General features: G+C 43.1%; 1 protein-coding gene across 11 annotated transcripts in view; it reads right to left on the bottom strand.

Moving 5' to 3' along the window:
* Positions 1–11,003, bottom strand: part of BBX (BBX high mobility group box domain containing) — a 290,697-nt gene extending 279,694 nt beyond the window's left edge. For 8 of the 11 annotated variants that reach the window (XM_066347885.1, XM_066347886.1, XM_066347888.1 and 5 more), the window contains exons 1-2: positions 10,869–11,003; positions 7,606–7,676 (exon numbers count right to left, since the gene is read on the bottom strand). The gene's annotated coding sequence lies outside the window, so the exon portion shown is untranslated. Of the gene's footprint in view, positions 1–7,605; positions 7,677–9,748; positions 9,900–10,347; positions 10,482–10,868 lie in introns of those variants that run through there. The other 3 variants (XM_066347882.1, XM_066347877.1, XM_066347878.1) reach the window with 2 other exon arrangements.
* Between the last annotated feature and the right edge of the window lie 1,833 nt (positions 11,004–12,836).

Raw genomic sequence — 12,836 nt, 5'->3', positions numbered from 1 at the left:
GATTTACTTATTTCAATTTATTGAAGATGAAAGAGTATATACCAAATTAAAATTTAGCAAAGCAGAAAAGATGTTCCTGGGAAATATAACCTTAAAAATTAAGAAATGCAAAGTTATTTCATTTTAATTAATTCAAACAAATAAAATTAATATTGAGACTACTTAAAATGAATGTTTCTGTTAGAGGTAACGAGTATTTGAGGAAGACAGTACCGTTTGAGAACTCTGATTCTGCTTGTAGCGGTTTTGACATCCTTTGCATTTGACCACGTGTTGCATTTTCCCCAGCTTTTAGTTTCCACATTGTTTGAGATTTCAGGGATTGGCTGTATTTCCCATTCATCTTCTTCACTTGCCTCTTTTTTATCTAAGTGTCTGTTCTGTGCAATATAATTTGTTACGCGCTCTGGATGTAATGCTTCTCAATCTTCATGCCTTTACACAAGGGTGTTTTCACTGGTTATGAAGAGTGCCCTAAGCAATTAGTTACAAAGAGTTAAAGTACCACAGTTCATAAAGGGTTTCTCTTGCGTGTAGGGGTATAGTCAGGGTTTTCATTACGATAACATGATTCTTACTTGTATTCTGTCATTTTTTTTAATTTTCCATTGACTTTAGTGAAAGAAGTGTGTGTGTGTGTGTGTGAGAGAGAGAGAGAGAGAGAGAGAGAGAGAGAGAAGCATTAACTCATTGCTCCACGTAGGTTTCCCATTTTAATTGTGTACTCACTGATTACTTCTCCTACGTGCCCTGACTGGGATCGAACCTGCAATCCTGGTGCTCAGGGATGATCCTCTATCCAGTGACCCACCCTGCCAGGGTATATTCTGACATTCTTATAGAGAAAGAAGTGGCTTCATCACCCTGTGAACTATGTGTCGCGTGTGTCATGGTAGAAGAAAGTATGAGAAGGGATGCTCTAAAGCATTCTAAGATGTATCCAAGTCACCAGAGGGAATACTAAACTAACCACCTCGGAATACGAAAAGAGCCATTCTCCTGTCCTGTGCTTTATTTTTTTTTAAAAGGTGAAAAAATCCTTCTCCAAACCTGAAAGAGCAATGTACTTAGCTATGAAAGCCTCAGCTATTCTTTTTGTTTCTTTCCTCTGGTTACTCTTATTTCCTTCAGTAACCAATTACTTGACCAGCTCCTCACATCCAGTGAAAAACACAGTAGTGTTTCACGACACCAGAGCTGAGAATTACTTTAAAGCAGCCACTCACAACCTCTTTCATCTCGTGGCAAATATTAATTACTAACATTCTGTGGCACACCAAAAAATATATATCTTGACCAAAAAAAATACAATTTTGATTCATTCACACCAGACAGCTATTGTTGTGATGGTTGTTGTCATTTTAAAAAATTTTTATTGACTTTACTGGAGTGACATTGGATAATAAAATTATACAGGCTTCAGGAGGAAGAGGGTAGAAGGGGTAAGAGATGGTGGTGGTGGGCGATTTGACTTGGGGTGGTGAACACACCAGGCAATATAAAGATGATGTATTATAGAACTGTATACCTGAACCTGTTGTCATTTTCTTGTTTGCAGGCCTACGACTAAATGGTCAAGTATTTAATGTTTTAAAATTTTGGAGGACACACCATTGTGCTACAGTACACAGGTTGAAAATCGCTGCTTTAGAGAAAACTAAAATTAAAGGTACAGGTACATCTTTGAGGAATTTCTTTCTTTCTTTTTTTAAATGAGAGGAGGGGAGACAGACAAGACTCCCATATGTGCCCTGACCCAGGTGCACCCCACAACCCCCATCTGGGGCCGATGTTCAAATCAACTAAGCTATCCTCAGCACCTGTGGCCTACACTTGGACCAACCAAGCTATCCTCAGCGGCCAGGGCCAATGTCCGAACCAACTGAACTACTGGTTTCAAGAGGAGAAGAGAGAGAGAAGGGGAAAGGGAAGGGAAGAGAAGCAGATGGTCGCTCTTCATGTATGCTATGACCAGGCCTTGAACCCAGGACTTCTGCACACTGGGCTGATACTCTATCCATCGGGGAAACTGGCCAGGGCCTTAGGTACATATTTCAAACTTAGTGGGAGTTAGGATGAAGTTGAGATGTAACTATAAAAATCTACACTGGATTTTTAGTGCTGATTGTGTATAACGGTCATTACAGACATCGTTGTCTTTGTAATTCTCATTCTGTTGCATGGTAACGAATATGACCTTTTGCACATATGATAACTGAAGTTTACTCCAAAGGGACATGCTCAAAGTCTCTCAGCTTAGTAAGCAACAGATGCAGCAGGAGTAGAACTCAGGTTCTTTGCCTGCAAAGCTTCTGTTCCTTGTACTACAGCTGCTACTGCAGGATTATCTACAAGTGTGTCTACAAGGACAGTGAGAGTCCTCTCGGTATTGCAAAAGGCTGACTGACATACAGCCACAGAATTCTGAAGCTGGAAGAGACCTCAGCAGTCAATGAACTCTAAGCTCAAATTCAGTGCATAACTCCCATTCAATCTTTAGCCGTCTGTCCCTATATCAGTTTCTCAAAGTGTATCAGAGGACCCCACGCCTGCCTCAGTATCCCCTGGAGCAGCGGTTCTTAACCTGTGGGTCGCGACCCCGGTGGGGTCGCCTAAAGCCATTGGAAAATACATAATGCATATCAGGTATTTACATTCCGAATCATAACTGTAGCAAAATTACAGTTATGAAGTAGCCACCAAAATTATTTTTTGGTTTGGGGTCACCGCAACATGAGGAACTGTATTGCGGGGTCACGGCATTAGAAAGGTTGAGAACCACTGCCCTAGAGTACTAGTTAAAATGCCGATTCCTGAGCCACACACCAGACACATGGACTCAGAATATCTTGGAGTGGGGCCTGAAGGCCTCCCCTTTTAGCAAGCACTGAAAGTTGGTGCTTCTCAAACTGTAAGTCATAAAAGTCAATTGAGTGAATGACCCCTGTATTTATATCTTAGTTAAATAATGTGGAACAGATTAGACTTAGAGGATTAGATAGGAATAGAAAACATCAGAGGGCATGCTCTTAGTACTGCTTCAAAAAACTTCTGTTTCAGTTTTTATATGTGCATTCGGACATAGAAGGTATTTCTTATACATCTCAGTAAAAAACACTGAAGAAATACAGCTGCTTTAAACAATTTTTGTCCTTGTTCTTATTTCTCCTTTGAAATAAGTTATCAATCTTTCATTCAATTATCCCTTTCTATGGAATAATTCATGGATAAAATCCTTCTCTGTCCTTTTAGATCTCCGCGATTCCATTCCAGGAACTTATTTCTTCCTTGATATTTTCACCCTAAGGCCATGTTTGACTTGGTTTAATTATTTAATCATTATTTTACAATATTTTTAACTTTTCTAAAATTTTATAAGATTCAACTCATTCTGATATTTACTTTAGATTTTATACAACCTTCTCACTAGCTGAAGTTATTTCATTCTCTAGATCCTTGAACTGACTCACACAGTCTAACTTAATAAGTTTATATTTTGGTACGTGTCAATGTTTCAAGGCCTATATTTAATCCTTTCATTCCCATAGTCTTCCACCTTCTCTCTATATACTTTTAGACAGAATCCTTTACTGGCTTGCCTTATTTTGCATTTCCACTGTATAATTGATTTTTTAATTCTCACTTTATCTTTCTTTGAAAGAAAAAAAAAGAAAACAATTCTCATTAATACAGGAGGATTTTCTGTGTATATCTTTACCATTTTGAAATGATGTCCTGGCATTTCAAGGAACTGTAATTGCCTTCTAAGGAATAATATGAACACATATGAATGTTAAGTGAAGCTATACTCACAAAGTGCTTTCCTCAGGGATGACTTAAAACACAGGAATCTCTGCACTTCAACACCATACGTGATAACTGCCCTTTAGATAGTACAACCCCACCCCACTCCCCATTGAATGGCAGTCAAAGAATTTTTTAATTGGAAGAACTTCCATTCAGTCTTCAGTTACCTCCTTCAGAGCAGTGTTTCTCATGTATAGCCTGAGGATGACCTGCATCTCGTTTACCTGGGGCACATGATAAAAACGAAGCCATATAATGACAATGTCCTTATAATTTGAGTTCACTTTCATTTCATAGTAAGGGGAAGGGAGCCTACGAAAACTACAGGATACCACTCGGACCTATTTTAAAAGATGTCCTTAGTGATGAATTGTTAAAACAAAAAATGAAAAAGAACAAAAAGACTTCAAATAAGTTCAATAAGTGTTGACTTCTTAGGTTAAGTACTTCTTAGGTTAAGCACCTGCTTATTAAGTTTAAATATTAAAATACAGGTATGCCACAGTGGTAGTGATGCAATATGCCAAAATTCCTTGCCTAAATTTAATAATTTAGAACATTTAGGCCCTGACTGGTTGGCTCAGCGGTAGAGTGTCTGCCCAGTGTTTGGAAGTGCCGGGTTCAATTCCCAGTCAGGGCACACAGGAGAAGCGACCATCTGCTTTTCCATACCTCCCCCTTCTCTCTCTCTCTTTCTCTTTCTCTTTCTCTCTCTGTCTCTCTCTCTCTTCCCCTCCCACAGCCATGGCTAGAATGGTTCAAGCAAGTTGGCCCCAGGTGCTGAGGATGGCTCCATGGCCTCACCTTAGGTGCTAAAATAGCTCGGTTGCCAAGCAACGAGCAGCGGCCCTAAATGGACAGAGCATCAGTCCCAGACCCAGTTGTCAGGTGGGCAATGAGGGAGTCTACCTGCCTCCCTGCCTCTTACTTAAAAAATAAAGAATTTAGAACATTTAAATAGCACAATTTTAAACATTTTTGCACTTTTGTAAAACAGTAATAATTTCAGAATTTCCTTTAGCACAGCAAAAGCAGGCATGCCTATAAGGAGGCTATTTTCAAAAAGACTTTGTAATAAAGTTGAGATGTAAAGTCTTTATTATTTCTATTAAAGTTCTATAATATTAAATTCACTGATACTCATGGTTAAGATCCTTTGGATGGTTCTTGCTTTACCCACGTTCTTTATGAAATGTGGGAAAACAAACTTTAAGTATGATAACTATTAATAATTAAAAATTCTGCTCGTAATTTTACTGAAAACATGGCTAAATACTTTAACTGCCAAGTTGGATTTTTATGCGTTGTGCCACATTATTTTAAGATTGTTGTTTCTTCTTCCTTTATTACGTACAAAAAATTTAGCAACTCCATAGTTACTTACAGCACAAACAAACCGCAATTATTTACATGTTCATCCTAGCTTTCACTCAAATGTCTAAGCAGAACTCCTCTGTTTCAGTGGATTAAGCATTAAGATCAGGTCTATAAAGTCAATGGTGGAATATACTTTTCAAGTTTTATAGCAGAGCTATACATATGTTAAAAGCAGAGCTGCCTCACAAACTCTTAAACTTGGAACTTTTTTTTTTTTAATCTGGATACTAAAACCAAGAAGGATTTTAAAAAGTGTAACAATTGCCAATATTTAATATCTAAATCTCCAGTGAAAGATTCTTTCTAAAACTGCCACAGTACCTCCCAAATATATAGCACTGAAAAACAAGATAGATGGGTCTCCTTTTCAATAGCAAGCATTAAAGATAAAATGCAAACTAAGGCTTCAGTTTCAGAGCTGAATCAGAGATATGTAGACTAATATAATGTGAAGTCTGGAAACACTTGGCGATGTAGAAGCAAAACCTTTATCTAAATTCTTGTTTTGATAATTAAATCTCAAATCTAGCAAGTACATTTTAGATGCAAATAACTGGTAATTCACTGTTAGAGTGACTTTTTAAAATTATTACTACAAGTTTTATACTATAAAAACTTCTTTGACTTCAAAGAAAGACTATTCTTGAAAATATTATTTTAATGAAGCAGTTACTTGATATCTCAAAGAAATACATGAGAGACCATCAAATAGCTTTTATTCTGGAAATTACAGATTCCCATATTAAATTTTGAATTGGCCAAATACATTTCCATGGAGAAAGAACTAACATTAAAAGTTTGTGCCAGTGAACAAAATAATGTGTCTCACATGTATAACTGTGATGTTCTTTAGTAATCAAGAATGCACTTTGAATACTCTTGCCATATGTTCAAAAATAAAGAATTTTTCTCCCAAACAAGCTTAAAAAAATAATCAATGATATAAAATCCATATATTTTGGTGTGCACTAAATTCACCTTACAGAACAATCTCAATCTGACCACTCCAATTGGCCTTTTATGTATGCTGTGTTAGGAAGTTCTCAAAACTATTTGAAATGTTATATTGACATTTGATAAAAGATGTCTGACACAGAGTTTATATCTTACTTCATCTAAGGTTCTCAGCAATGTTAAAGTATATTTTGCTACTGTATGGAAATTACCAGAAAGGCCTGGTCTCCTAACTCAATTCCTCTTAATACTAAAATGACCTTTTAGTACACACACAATTTCCCAGCAAGCCAAGAAACAATACAGATAAGTTCCCCCTTTTTTTTTCTATTATGGAAAACTGAGTCCAAGTTCATTTTCATTCACAAAATACAGGGGTGGGAAAAACCAGGTTTACAGTTGTAACACAAGTAAGTAATACAACAATACATAATAATACAAGAATAATCTGTTTTGCATACTCAAACTGTAAATCTACTTTTGCCCACCCTGTTTAATCTCCATCTTCACTATGGTAGGCTTACAAAGCACCACGGCTGATTTATATTATTAAAACAACCACTTTTCTTAACATATCAGCAACTTAAAGAGTACCTGAGGAGTTCCTTACAAGGGAGAGGCAAAATTACAAGTTGGTTTTCTACAGTTTGAGCTCATCGTGATGCTTTCAAATGCTCTATAAACCCCCAGTTTTCACCGACACCATTACTTCTCACAAGTTTTTCAGGCACTTGCTGTCCCACACATTATTTCACAGATTTTTCCTTTTGGGAGACACGTATCTGAAAAAGGTACTTAATAATGAATTTCAAAGTCACTATTTATTGTATATGCAGGCTGTTAAAATGTACCCAATTTCTCCAAATACATACATTGTGAAGGAAATAAATTATCATCAATTTGGTCACAGTTATTTGCCTTTACAATCAAGCTGGTTGGTACACTAAATGTTAGATTTACTACACTGTCCCGTCCGCTCTTTCCAGCTACAAAAGTAATTGTCACAAACAACACAAGTTGCCAAAGAAAGAGGCCTAGGAAAGAATAAACGAAACTTGCTCACTATAATTAGAGAGGCCTTCTATACAATGCTTCCTGGGTTTTCAATAATTCCACTCATAAGCTGCACTCTTTGTACAATATTAACTAACATTAAATATCCTAAGCCTTCAACTCTGTAAATTTCATTCTCGATTAAAATGCTTATTTGGAAGTAAGTTTTCAAATAACACTTAATTGCATATAAACGTGAAATGAACATTTAAACTATCTTAAAATAACAGTAAGGGCAGCTGAAATCTAAATACTAAGAATCCTAAATTGGCTTCTGCTATGGGAACCTCAGTGAAACTAGTATTCTGCAGTGTTGCAATCTCAATCAAGCATCTTCTCTTGTAAACAGTAAGGACCCTTAAGTCATTAGTAAAAGCCATCCGGGTTTCCTATATGAAGAGTTTGCATACTTACCCAGGAAGGCAAATGGAAAGTCCACAGGGAGGAGATGAACTGCGGCAAAGCCTTTGTCATATGATAGTGACCTATAAAGTATCAAATAAAGGTACATCATCAGTATGATAGAGCTTTCCAAGAGTCCCAACTCCTGCAACATCTATGAAGGACTCCCCCAAAACCCAGGAGTCCATCTGTCATCAACCCCTTCCCTCCCTTCACCCCACGTGCGAACTGTGGGGCAATAAAAGCAAAGAAGCTCCCTGGCTTCAGTCAGAGGGCAGAGGCTGAGGGTAGCCCGGATGGCATTCCAAGGTACCTCCCTATACTCCCCGTCTGTACAAAGCACAAAGTTGATCTATTCTGCAAACCCAAAACCCACACCGCGACCATTCATCAAGTTGCACAAGTGATCGCCGCCCCCAGGACAAATACACCAGTAACTAAATCATAGCAATCGATGGGCAGCCCGAGCCTCCACGGTGCCCAGGAGCCAGGCGGAGGTAGCACGGCGATGGCAGCGGGGCCAGGTAGCGCAGCCCTGAGCCCTGCAGACCTGGGCTGCCACAGCCATCGCCCAAACGCCCGCTCCGGTCTCAATCCCGAAACTGGAGATCGGAACCGAACGAGGAGACACACTAGCCAGAGCCCCGGGCGGCAAGTGCACGGCCACCAGGTCTGCGAGTTCAGGGTGGGGGGAGCTGGGAAACGGAGAGGGAGGGAGGGAGCACGAGATCCCACCCTGGCTTTGTTGCTGGTCACCATCAAGTTTGCATCTTAGTACAAAATGTCGATCTTAAAGGCTGACAAGACAGAGGCAGAGGGAGAAAGAGAAAGAGAATAGAGTCCATCTTGCTTTGGGGAAGAGGGGAGAGAAAAAAAAAATGAAGTGCAAATCCCACACTCCGGGCGTAAAAGTCTGCTGAACACCTTTTCATAACGGAGGAGCAACGAGTGGGGTATCCCCGTGGCCGCGGCCGCTCGAACTGGCGGCAGCCTGGGCAGAAAAAGCCTCCCTCTCCTCCTCTTCCTCCTCCTTCCCCGCCTCCTCCTCTCTCCTCCTCCCGCGGGCCCCGGCGAAGATCCCGCCGCCACCGCCGCTGCCTCCACTGCCCCCCAGGGAGGCACTGCCGCCCGGCCGGGCGCTGCCATTCCGGGCTTGGACCGCGCGGTGCGCGTGGGGCCGGGCGCCGGGTGGCCGCACGGGGACGTCCGCGCCGGGGACCCCCGCGCCCCCTCGCCGCGGGCTGGCTACACAAGTCGCGCGAGCAGAGGTGGTGGCGGCGCGCAGAGCAGGGGGCGCGCGTGAGGGCCCCCACGCCGCGAGTGGGCAACCCCAGGGGATGGCGAAGAACGCCCCTCCCCGCGCGGGGAAAGTACCCCAGTCCCGCAGCCCGGCGGCCGCGCACGGGAGACAAGAACTGGACGTGTCATTAGCAGGACAGGCAATGGTTTCAAAGCCCCAGGCCAATGATCATTAGCAGAGGCAGAGCTCGTTCCGTCCCCATCCCCCACAACCTCCACCCACCTTCCCCTGCGAGCCACCACCCCCCCGACCTCCACCCCACCTCGCGAAACTTTTCAGCGAGATCCACCTGGACTCATTTGTCCTCAGTTAAAATATTGACTAGACCCTCCACACCGGGAAGGAAGGGGGAATGCATGCTTTATTTTCCTTTCTACAGAAAGGAAAGCAAAAAATAGCTTCTCTCTCCGTCTCTCCCTCTCCCCCCCCCCCCCCTCTGTCGTACATGTTGTGTCTTAGCTTTTTGCATCGTTTCGTTTTACCTTCCTCATTTAGCAGAAATGATCGGGGGATATTTCACACATTAACGTGTTCCAGATTCCTGGATTCAGGGTCCTTGTAAATTACAGGACTCGGGTTTGGTCTCAGTTACGTTAAGTTTCATACGATACCAAAAAAATTAAAAAATAATAATACGTTTCTGAGGGTGAGCAAGCGGAGACGAGGTGGAGGAGGAAAAGAAACCTCGAGTCTGATTTCTGTAATTTACTAGCGACCCGGATCGCGGCAAATAACAGTGTAACACGAGTGTGGCTTTAGAGAGCTGGGGAGCTCTTTCGAGAGGCATCGACCCCATCCCCGGATAAAAGATCTGCAAGTTTTCTGTCATCGCAACCATGCAATGCCATAACTTACCTTCAGAAATAAGACTTTAAACAGCCAAGGCCTTCCTCCTCCCCGCCACCACCACCCCTAGCCTTGCTCTCTCCACCTTAAACTTATTGACACAACATAATCCCACATTCAAGCAAAATCCTGACACAGCCTCCCTCCTCCTCTTCCCCCTCCTCTCTTCCCTCCCGTTCTCTTCTCTTCTCTTCTCTTCCCTCTTCTCTCTCTCTCTCTCTCTCTCTCTCTCTCTCTCTCTCTCTCTCTCTCGTCCCCCCCCCCACCTCTCGTTCCCTCCCTCTTCGCTCTCCCCTTCTCCCTCGCCCTCTTCCCTCTCCCCCTATTCTTCCTCCTGGCTACTCTGGCACTAAAACAGCACTTTCTCTACTCGCCGCGCATTTGGTTGGGGGGGCGGGGGGTGAGAGGGCAGCGATCCGCGGGGCCGGAACACCCAAATCCCAAACTCCAGATGAACGAGCCACCGGGCTGCTGCCGTTCCCGGTCAGCAACGCACACGACACGTTCCATAAATCCACCGAGGGCTGGCTCCGCGTACCTTCCTCCCCTGCCCCTGCTCCCCAGGCCCCACCTCCCCGGCAGCCGAGACCAGGCTGGGATCCACGTACTTTCGCCGCGATGAAGTTTGGGGCTCCCCGGGCGGCCACGAGCCGCCCGCCGGCGTGAGGGCTCTGTTGTTGTTTTCCTCGGGCTGCTCCTGCCCGCGCCCCGGCCCCCGTGCCCCCTCTCGGGCGGCGCTGCCTGTGTGCCGAGAGGTGCTGGTTGCAAACGCAGCCTGGCACCGGCTGGCCTACTACTCCCCAGCCCGGCCCCCAGCCTCCCGCCCGCGGGGCACTGCCTCCGCGCCCCCCGCCCCCGCCGGCGCGCCCGCCGCGACCCTCGCCCCCGACCTCTCCCGACCCAAAGTTTTGGCAGAGGGGGAAAGTGCCCGGGGAGCGGGGCGGCTGGCGGCGGCTCCCGACGCGCGGGGTTCCCTCCGTCTTCCTCAAGTCCACCCTACCGGCTGCCGCCGCCGCCGCTGCTCCTGCCGCGGAGTCCTTGGGGCTGCAGCCCGGCGGCTCGCAAGTGACTAGGAAAACAGAAAGTGCGGGGAGAGCGCCGGCGAAGGCTGGGGATGAGGGGCGCCTACCTCGCGGGCTCGCCGGCCGTAAGGGCGTGTGTGTGGCTCGCCCTCCCCGGCCAGTCAGGGGTTCTCTATGGGAAAGTGGAGAGGAGCTCGCGGAGCCGCTCTGCCTCCGCTCCACTGTACACTGCTCCACATACAGTACATGCAACCCGGAGAGACTGAAAACACTCATTTTATATAAGGCAGCCTGCCATTGGCCCGCGCCCTGACAGACAGGCCGCGCGGCCAAACAGAAGGCCCGTTACACCCAAACACACGCACACATACACACATTTCACAGAGACACACAAAGATCATCACATTTTCTATTTTCTAATGTTCGGGACCTGTAGACAGTAGGAGAGGACAGGTAGAAAGGCCCAGCGGAGTGAGGGAAGGGCGGAAAACCCTGTGTGCACCAAGTTGCAAGGCTGGAAACTGGTGTCCCTTGGACTTAAGAGGGTGATAGTAATAAACTACAACTCCACTGGATATGGAAGTGAGGGGTTTTTTTTTAATCGCTGCTGTATAGTGCCCCATGGAAGAGGCATGCATTGTGTTGTGATTTCACGGCCTGATCTGGCTGATAAGTGGCCAAGAATGGCTTTTATCAGAGTGAATTTCTTTTGTCAATGGGTTAGCTATCACATAGGCCAAAATAGTGCAAGATAAGTTTATTAAGTGCACTGAGGTTGTGATGCTTTATTCGTAGGTAAATTCAGAGAAAATCAGTACAGAAATACACAGAGACAAAGATAAACATTTTGATGAAATAGCTAATCTACTTTTAGCTGTTCTGAGGACTGCAAGTCACCTGTATGGGTATACAAACAGAGCTAGACAGTAGAATAAGTCATGGAAGATTGCCGATGGCCCCTTCCTTTTAAAAATAGACATTTTGATTCAATATGTGCACGATTTATATTTTGCATATTTGTATATGATATTGACTTTACATATTTCACATGATATGTGAACGTCACATAATTAGGTGCCTTTTGGAGATGGTGAACCCAAAGATTTCTGATTTTTTTTTTCTATGATGCATCTTTGGCAGATTATATTTAACAGTCCTATATAAGCAACAGGTTGCTGAGGTAAAAAACCTGTAGCTGGAAATTAAGAGGAATAAATTCTAGATCCAGCTCTTAAACTACCTGAACCAATTTTGAGTAACTAACTTAGTCACTTTAATGCTCAGAATTGGTTTTAAGTTTTGTTTTCTTTCTTTTTTTAAAAAAAATTAAATTAAGAAGCTTTCTGCATTTTCTTTTCATTCAATTTTTATTCATCATCTACTATATACCAAGTATTATCATAGGCTCTAAATGTTTTCAGATTGCTGCTGATTTAAGAGTCTGTGGATTATTCTTAAACACAAACACATGACGATTAAATAAACATGACCATTGTATGGCCTAAAACTTAAAGGAAAGTTGAATAAGAGAACTCACTTCAAATCCCCTGTTTTTTGCTTGATGCCATCTTATGGTTTTCCTTATATCCATAAAGTTATCGAATGAGAGAGGAAGAGAGAAAGAGAGAGAGAGAGTGAGTGTGTGTGTGTGTGTGTGTGTGTGTGTGGGTGTGACACAGAGAGAAGAAAGAGAGCGAGAGAAATAGATACTGACAAAACCTAAGTGTATGAAGTTTACAAAACAAATAGTAGTACTTAGAAATGTGATGTTTTGTTTGTTTTTTAATGAAAATAAGTTTTAAAAGGGAAAAGTATATAAAAACACAGCATTTTAAACTGATATTATTCAAGGTTATTACTTAAGAACATTGCATTTAGTTGACAGAGGGAACAAAGTGTTCTTTATCCATACTACACTGCTATGAGGTAGATTCTAAGTATTATTATCTTTATTTCATCCGTAAAAGAAATGAGATAGAGGCAAATTACATAATGTGCTCAATATTACACAGAATACCAGTAAAGAAGGAACTTAAACGCAGGACTGGACTCTTCATACCCAACACAGGTTTTGA

The sequence above is a fragment of the Saccopteryx leptura genome, chromosome 8, assembly GCF_036850995.1.
Source record: "Saccopteryx leptura isolate mSacLep1 chromosome 8, mSacLep1_pri_phased_curated, whole genome shotgun sequence".
Lineage (NCBI taxonomy): Eukaryota > Metazoa > Chordata > Mammalia > Chiroptera > Emballonuridae > Saccopteryx > Saccopteryx leptura.
Note: the sequence above shows the minus strand (reverse complement) of the source record. Positions and strands in the feature narration are given on the sequence as shown.